The sequence below is a fragment of the Gadus macrocephalus genome, chromosome 17 (genome assembly GCF_031168955.1).
Source record: "Gadus macrocephalus chromosome 17, ASM3116895v1".
NCBI classification, from domain to species: Eukaryota; Metazoa; Chordata; class Actinopteri; order Gadiformes; family Gadidae; genus Gadus; species Gadus macrocephalus.
The window spans coordinates 15431827-15440806 of NC_082398.1; the positions used below are offsets into that span (position 1 = coordinate 15431827).

The window sequence follows — 8980 nt, forward strand, 5'->3', positions numbered from 1 at the left end:
GCCTGTCCTTCCTACGCCCCTGTGCCCACACAACAATCACCCCTACAGAACACCCACTATTGCATTGCATCCCCCTAGTACCCACACACACCCACACACACACACACACACACACACACACACACACACACACCCCCCCCCCCCCCCCACACACACACACACACACACACACACACACACACACACACACACACACACACACACACACACACACACACACACACACACACACACACACACACACACACACACACACACCCTCATCTACATACAGACCCCGCATCCCAGCGCCCCCTACAGGATCACCACTGTCATTACAAGGGTCATCCCAACACACAGGACTATGCTTTTATGATCTGTCATAAAACATAAACCGGAAGTGCCTCTGTGAATAGGGATCCCCCCTCCACCCCCCACCCCCTCCCCCAACCGGAAGTGAGTTCTGATAGGAATGGACCCAAACAGCATATAATATCTACTACTCATACAAATGGTTAGTTAACGATTTAACAACTTCAACATCTGCTATTACAGTCATTTTTTTGTAGGACTTGGGCTAATGACCTTGCACAGAGGGAAAACCATCTACACCACTTGTCATTGATTTCTATGCATTCACTGATCTTTACAGATGGGTTTGTTTTAAGCCATTGAATATACCGTAATTGCTCTGCCATGCAACACATTATAAGCTACACATGTTTGTTAAATGAGAAATATGGTCTGGGTCACATTGAAACAGTAACAGTTGTATAACAGTAATTATACAAACATTATACCAACATTGCAACAGGCAAGTTTATTCAAACATCACACAAACAAGAACACAATAAGAACAGTAACTAATAAAAAAAAAAGAGAAATGATTTAACAACACTGAACATACTGAACAGAGGCAGGGGAAAAGGACAGAGGAAGAAGACTTGTCCGTTGTCACAGCATCAAGGTCCGACTGTAGAGATCAAGAAAGGAAGAGGCATGAGGAGAACAACAGAACACTGCTCTCTATCAGATTGTTTACTGATGTAAACTAAATTGATGCAGTCTTAAAATTATGATTCTAATCCAGGTTTCTATTTTAGGAGAAAGAAATGGCTCATAATCGTTACTAAAAAAAAAAGCTTTATCATCGGCACTAGTGAGGATTAGAAAAAACACTGTAAGTAACATACATATGTAAAACATTCGGGCATTTCTTTTTTTTACATTAGCTCACTAAAACTCTGTAACTAGGGCAAAAAAAAAAGCCTTACCTACTACAGCTGGTGTTATCGTTGCGGGACAAGGGAAGTGCTTTAGAAACTGCCGTAAAGCAGTACCTCTGACAGTATTACAGTGTGTGACGTCATCGCATGTTTTTAACACCTTTTTAGAACAGATACGTGACCTTAAAAAATGCAATATTCAGCTGAGTTTATTATCTTAGCCCCACCCTTTGATAGCAACTTTAAAATTACTTGACAAAAAATTACATCGTGAGAAAAGTGGATTCTGAGGATAAAACCCCGTTGGCTCCCATTCATTCTGGACTCGCCTACGAGCGCCCCGCGTGGTCAAAGATTATTACTGCAACCAGTCCAGAAAACCGGAACTAACCCGCGAGTGCCAGTTCTCCTCATATTAGACATTCTCTGGTTAACCTACCTGGACAACTCACAAGATCATCTTTCACTTCCTCGAATGAAGTTAGGGCTTATAACTTTGTTTCTTGACGCAAACACGAACCATCTCTCTCTTGACTTCAAGCTGTGGATGGGTCGTCTTCTCCGGTGTTTGAGCTGTCCTTCACTCTATGCGTCAATCACGTGTGCAGTGCGTCTTCCGTCAACAACGTGCCATGCTTGATTGTAGCCATACTTGCCAACCTTGAGGCTTCGAAAATAGGGAGGATTCCCAAACTAAAGCGGGGGTCTGGGGGTCCCCCCCCATAACATTTTCAGCTTTAAAGTCATTGTTTCCCGCATTCTGGTGACTTTAAAATAATAAAACCAACAAAAATTTAGTAAATTGAAACGTCAATTTTATGTTGAATACTTTCATTTCATTTACATTTCATGTCATTACAATTCATATTATTATTACATATCAATAGAATTCATATTATTACATATCATTACATTTCATATTACATTTCATATTATTACATATCAATAGATTTCATTTCATTACATTTTACTGACGCTTTTATCTTAGCAACTTCCAATAAGTCTTATGTTATCACGCAAATACACTAGCTTCTAATAAACAAAACTACCAAGTAAGCTACTACATCATGTAAGTGCTACATGTAGGTTAACATGTAGGTTAACTCTTACCATCACTGCAAATGGGCTGTGAAATTAGCCTATCCCATGTACGCATAGTAAATAGAAAGCTTGGAACATTATCCTTATATGGATTGTTTTTATCATTTTCATTACGAAAAAATAAATGTTTATATGTTTCTAAGGGTATGTTAATGGATTACCTTTCAATATCTGTGCGGCTTTGGTCCTCCCACAGGCATACTTCTTTGCTACATCCGAGTCAGGAAACATGTCCCTGACTTATTTATTTCGTCAGTAAAGCTCAGAGGAATATTATTCGTTGCCACCAACATTGCCATTTTTGTTTCGGCATATATGACTGCATCTGGTCTCCCTTTCCCCAGCAAACCAGCGATGCTTGCTGAGACTCTGAAACAGCTACTGCCTTCTTATGTTTGCCTGTATTGGCATGGTGTTTTATGTCCGTCCGACCACCGTGCTCCACGGAAAAATCATCCATAGCCAGTACCTTTAAACCTTGTAGTAAGAAAAGCGAACTCCGATTTCCATTCATGATTGAATTTACAAGTGTATTTTTTTCTTTTCGGCTCCATTCTCGTCTTCTTTGTTGTCTTTTTAAATACTCTGAGGTTTATTCACGAGTGCGGGTAGAATAACGGAAGAAAGAATACTAGAGTAGCGTCAGAGAGACGTCTCTGATTAGTCGCGCCCGCTGTTACCACGGAGCGGCGGCAAACGTCTCCGTGGTAACAGCGGGCTCGCTCAAACAATATCCTTTTCTGAAGAACAGGTTGTTGTGATGATAACGAAAGTGGGGAGAAAGGGAGACATGAAATCTTGTCAGAAATCAGTAGCGTCAGAGAGACGTCTCTGATTAGTCGCGCCCGCTGTTACCACGGAGCGGCGGCAAACGTCTCCGTGGTAACAGCGGGCTCGCTCAAACAATATCCTTTTCTGAAGAACAGGTTGTTGTGATGATAACGAAAGTGGGGAGAAAGGGAGACATGAAATCTTGTCAGAAATCAGTAGCGTCAGAGAGACGTCTCTGATTAGTCGCGCCCGCTGTTACCACGGAGCGGCGGCAAACGTCTCCGTGGTAACAGCGGGCTCGCTCAAACAATATCCTTTTCTGAAGAACAGGTTGTTGTGATGATAACGAAAGTGGGGAGAAAGGGAGACATGAAATCTTGTCAGAAATCAGGAGAATTGCGGGAGATTTTTAACAGCGGGAGGAAAACGGGAGAGGATAGTGAATATCGGGAGTCTCCCGGGAAAATCGGGAGGGTTGGCAAGTATGATTGTAGCGAACAATTATTTTGTAACTGTAACTTACATATGCAATTCCTTTAATTTACTTGCTATATATTATTTATAAATATATATTATATAAATTATAAATTCCAAAACTTTCCTCCTTGAACTGAACTCCGGCGCATTCGGCAATCGACTTGTGTGGACTTCCTGTAAACACGGACCTCCCGGTAATGCTTGTTAAACTGTTTTTTTAAATAAACTCTGGGTTTGCAAACTAAGTTGTTTGTGCTTCGTTTTATGTGTAGGGACCCTAGTCATGCTACTGCAGAGGTTTGGTGCTATTTAGTGGTTCAAAAATGCGGATTTAGAAGCGAAACACTATGCCCAAAGTCAACAACATGGACGCCAAACATTGCGCCCGGCAAACTATAATACTCGATTTTCAATGAAAAAGGTATCTGGGAGGCTTATTTGATGGGTTTTAATGCCAAAACAAAGATCCTGGGTTCAATTTGCGCCGGAATTACACTTTAAGAATCTTCAAGGAAAGGTTCAAAATCCGGGATTGCTTTTAACTCAGTTTATTGTTAAAGTCTGCATGTTTCGGCATGGTAACTGGCTATGGAACGAAAGTCTAGGGCTGTGTCCCAATTCATAGGACGCATCCTTCGTAGACCGCGTCCTTCGAAGGATGCGGCCTTCGTAGACCGCGAAGGACACTCCGAAGGCCGAAGAAATGGGACGGTCTAGCCTACGGAGCATTTCTGGTTTACGTAACAAACCGTTACCGCCCTTTCACTTGCGTGACCACGCGCTGCTCCTGTCACCTAGCAACCCTGACAGCTGAACTGACCTGTTAGTAAACAGAAGTTAAACCGGACAGCGCGAAAAAAAGAAACCAACAAAAATTATTATTGATCATTATGTTTTTGTATATAGTAGTTTTATAATAATTGTTGTAAATAGTCACATGAATGTTTGTTGTAAATAGTTTTATTGTTGTATATGTTTTATAAGTTATATACGAATACATTAGTCAATACAAAAAAGTTAGTAAGGGTTTTAATAAATAGTTAATCAAAAAAGTTAGTTAAATAGTTAGTTAAATAAGTAAGTTGCAATAAATATGTAAATAATAATAAACAATGTGTTAAATATAACAGAACATAAGTTATTTGTCCACCAAACGCTCCAAAATTTAGAAAAACCTATCCATTCTTTCCCTGCTTTCCTGGGCTCTTCTCTCCTCTGCCTCCCTTTGTAGCCTCATGTCCTCTTTTATTAACTGGAACATTGACATTTTACATTTACATTTAGGGCATTTAGCAGACGCTTTTATCCAAAGCGACTTACAATAAGTACATTTGTCATAAGAAGTGCATCAATATATCGCTGTCGGTACAGAAAGGATGTTCATAGAACCAAGTGCAAGTACCACAATCGCTAGGCTAACCCATTCCCCGTGTTACAGCCATGATAGCAGCTACTGCAGTTGCTACACAGTTAAGTACTATAATACAATACAACACAGTGTACAATGGTTGCCAGAAGGGGGAGGGTGGCTATGCAGTCGAGGTGGACTCTGAACAGGTGTATCTTGAGTCCTTTTCGGAAGATAGTGAGCGACTCTGGAACATGTCTTCCTCTCTGTCCCTCTTTCTGGACCTTGGCCCTCGCTGTCTTTCCTCCTCCTGATCTTGTCCTCAACCTCCTGATCCACCACTGCTGTACTTGCTGTACTTGGCCCTGGTGTGTTCTCAGGGATGGAGGCAATTAGGACAGGGGGGTTGGTGGAATGCATATGTCACAATACCTTATCCAAGGGGACAAACCAGGGCCAAGTGGCAGCAGTGGGTTTCCCACCTACTGTTGGGAAAAATAACCTGATGAGCACATCATATGGCAGGCACATTAATATATAGTCGACTCTTGCTTTAAACCCAACGAACACATAACACAAACATGATAATATATAGTCAGGTCAAGGCCGGAGCTGAAGGCCCCATCTCCCAGGCAGGCAGATGGTGGACACTCAGACAATGCACCAGTATCATCTCCAGAACGGGAGAGCCACATTAATTTATCACACAGGAGACACCTCGAAGCTCTCCCTCACTAGAAGGAACACATGCAGATACTAGGGGCCTGAGAGCCACATTTAATTTACCACACAGGAGACACCTCGAAGCTCTCCCCCACTAGAAGGAACACATGCAGATACTAGGGGCCTGAGAGCCACATTTAATTTATCACACAGGAGACATTTTGAGAGCTCTGCCCCGTTAGGAGGAACCAAGAGATACACCTGCCCATACCAGGGCCTCAGAGCCACATTAAATTACCACACACGAGACACTTCGGGGGGGCACTCCCCCGTTTTAATTTATCACACCAGAGACATGAGGAACTCTCCCCGTTACGAAGCTCTCTCAGGGCCTGGGAGCCAAAACACACCGAACCGCACACACCTCAAACGCACACACCTCATCGAGAGGAGGATACAGCATAAGACTGTATCACACAGGAACTCTTCACCTTCTTCTGAAGCAGACCTTCCACGGAGGCGAAGCTCCAGACGAACCATCAGCGCTGATTAGGGACTTAGACATATTCGATTTCTCACGCTTTATGACTCTGTATAACCGTTGCCACTTTACTTAATAAATCCAAGGTCCTCGTGCCGATAGACTTTATTACCTCTCCGTCTCATTTTATCTGGTCCAGTAGCTAGACAGACCGTTTTTCCCAACAATTTGGTGACCCTCGACGTGATTTTTTCTGAATTGAACACGCAACTGGGAAACGAGAGACGGAGAGCGGCACGACCTCGGGACCCCGGAGCACCGGACCGATTCCTGCAGTCTCACCTCGCGCGCGCCCAACAAAAGGTAGGCAGAACCTGTTGATAAAATCCAAACTCTGCATAGTTATATAGGAATCACATTAGGAGGTGAGACTGTGAGAACGGTTCGCTACGGGATATCTCGTGGGGACGAATAGGACTGCATCCCAGTATTTCCCCATAAACCCAATTGACCCTGAACGCGTGACACATCGAATATCGGCTCGTTGCATGGTGAAAGAATACCCTCGAGACCATAGGGCCTATAAGAATCGGGCATAGTGATACAAGACTATCGATGGCCACGTAATGGATGTGTAATGGAGACACCTATGTCTTAAAGGGGGGTTAGAGTCCCCTTCTTTGTTTAGGTATTAAATAATTTCGGTGGTAAGGGGGTTAAAGTCCCCACCTATGTCTTAAAGGGGGGTTAGAGTCCCCTTCTTTGTTTAGGTATTAAATAATTTCGGTGGTAAGGGGGTTAAAGTCCCCACCTATGTCTTAAAGGGGGGTTAGAGTCCCCTTCTTTGTTTAGGTATTAAATAATTTCGGTGGTAAGGGGGTTAAAGTCCCCACCTATGTCTTAAAGGGGGGTTAGAGTCCCCTTCTTTGTTTAGGTATTAAATAATTTCGGTGGTAAGGGGGTTAAAGTCCCCACCTATGTCTTAAAGGGGGGTTAGAGTCCCCTTCTTTGTTTAGGTATTAAATAATTTCGGTGGTTAAAGTCCCCACCTATGTCTTAAAGGGGGGTTAGAGTCCCCTTCTTTGTTTAGGTATTAAATAATTTCGGTGGTAAGGGGGTTAAAGTCCCCACCTATGTCTTAAAGGGGGGTTAGAGTCCCCTTCTTTGTTTAGGTATTAAATAATTTCGGTGGTAAGGGGGTTAAAGTCCCCACCTATGTCTTAAAGGGGGGTTAGAGTCCCCTTCTTTGTTTAGGTATTAAATAATTTCGGTGGTAAGGGGGTTAAAGTCCCCACCTATGTCTTAAAGGGGGGTTAGAGTCCCCTTCTTTGAATGTGTATTAAATAATTCTATGTGGTAAGAAGGTTAGAGTCCTTTATCAGGGTTAGAGTCCCTTTGCAGAGGAAACGGTGCCTAGGGCATGAGTGACACACAGAGAGAATAAGATAAACTAGGCTCGTTGCGTGGTGAAAGAACACCCTCGAGGCCTAAGGCTCGCCGCCCTTGATAAGTGAATCTGAGGCGCCCGAAGAAGCACAACGATTTCTTGGCCATATATTCATTGCATATGCGGGGACTGACGGACAGACACCTGAACTGACGCAGACTAGGGATAGCAGAGACCTCTCACCCCCACCTTCACGACCAGAGAACAAGTGCGTGTGTACGGAGTCGAGAACGAGAGTCGGCGTGGGTGGAAGAATAGGAGAGCATGGGTGAAAGAGAGAGACAGAGAGACAGTGTGTATGCGCGTGAGAGTGAGAGAAAGGCTGTGAGCGACTCCGTGTGTGCGCGTGTACGCAAGAGGTGATGTTTCTGTGTGTGTAAGAGGCTGTGAGAGACAGAATGAAAAGTCTGTTGTTATGTTTCTGTGTGCATCTGCGAGAGACAGAATGAGAGGTCCGTTGATATGTTTCTGTGTGCATCTGTGAGAGACAGAACGAAAGGTCTGTTGATATGTTTCTGTGTGTGCGTCTGCGGGAGACAGAACGAGAAGTCTGTTGATATGTTTCTGTGTGTGCGTTTAGAGGAGACAGAGTGAGAAAGGCTGTGTGCGTCTCTGTGCGCGTATACGCAAGAGGTGATGTTTCTGTGTGTGCGTTTAGAGGAGACAGAGTGAGAAAGGCTGTGTGCGTCTCTGTGCGCGTGTACGCAAGAGGTGATGTTTCTGTGTGTGCGTTTGGAGGAGACAGAATGAGAAAGGTCTGTTTAGGTGTGTGTGTGTGTGTGTTGGTGTGAGAGGGAGAGAGAGAGATAGCAAGGAGAGATAGCAAGGAGAGCTAAAGTCGGAGGACGATCGAGAGGGACCATTTTCCCTCTAGACAGTTGGAGGTAGCGATAGAGTGCGTGTTTTTCTAACAATGAACGGTTGTTTCAGGACCACGAGAAGGGGCTCTGTATGGTTTTCAGGCCCAGAGTGTAATCCCCTTTCCCATATGTGTAGTCCTCCCATTTGAGGTCCCCGTCCACCATATTTGAAGTCCTCTACTCCACCTCATGTTGTAGTTCCCCTCCCTAGAATTGTATGGAAGTTAAAACCAGTGAGGGTGTTTTGGTTCGGCCTGACGAGGCCTGTACCAATTTCGGTGGTCAGCTTCGTAGTTTTGTGTATATAGAAATTTGGAAAGGGGGAGCAGTATTAAGTTATATATCCGGGAATTAATCCGGATATATAGTGCTTATATCTAAGCACTTTGAGATTCTTGAATATAAAGTGCATTATAAATAAAATGTATTATTATTATTATTATATATATAATAAAGTGAAAAGTTATTTGTGAATGAAGGGACAGAAGGATCTTTTTGTGTGTGAGAGATAGTTATTAGGCCTTGTTCCATGATGGAGAGTTGAGGATGTTGCATTCCAGGCTTATCTGTTAACGGTCCTAGCTGCTGCTTGACCCTAAGGGGAGCGAGGAAGGGTGAGAGAGAGAG

The 8980-nt window shown here is 43.5% G+C and overlaps 2 long non-coding RNA genes across 2 annotated transcripts; one reads left to right on the forward strand and one right to left on the reverse strand.

The window, feature by feature from the left end:
• Positions 1–624: 624 nt before the first annotated feature.
• LOC132445629 (uncharacterized) lies at positions 625–1631 on the reverse strand. Its single transcript, XR_009522665.1, has 2 exons — positions 1254–1631; positions 625–952 (listed from the first exon to the last, which is right to left on the reverse strand). It is a non-coding gene; the product is annotated as an uncharacterized LOC132445629 (long non-coding RNA).
• Positions 1632–4152: 2521 nt separating this feature from the next.
• LOC132445480 (uncharacterized) lies at positions 4153–5343 on the forward strand. The gene is made up of 2 exons (XR_009522610.1): positions 4153–4528; positions 4580–5343. It is a non-coding gene; the product is annotated as an uncharacterized LOC132445480 (long non-coding RNA).
• The last annotated feature ends 3637 nt before the right edge of the window (positions 5344–8980 follow it).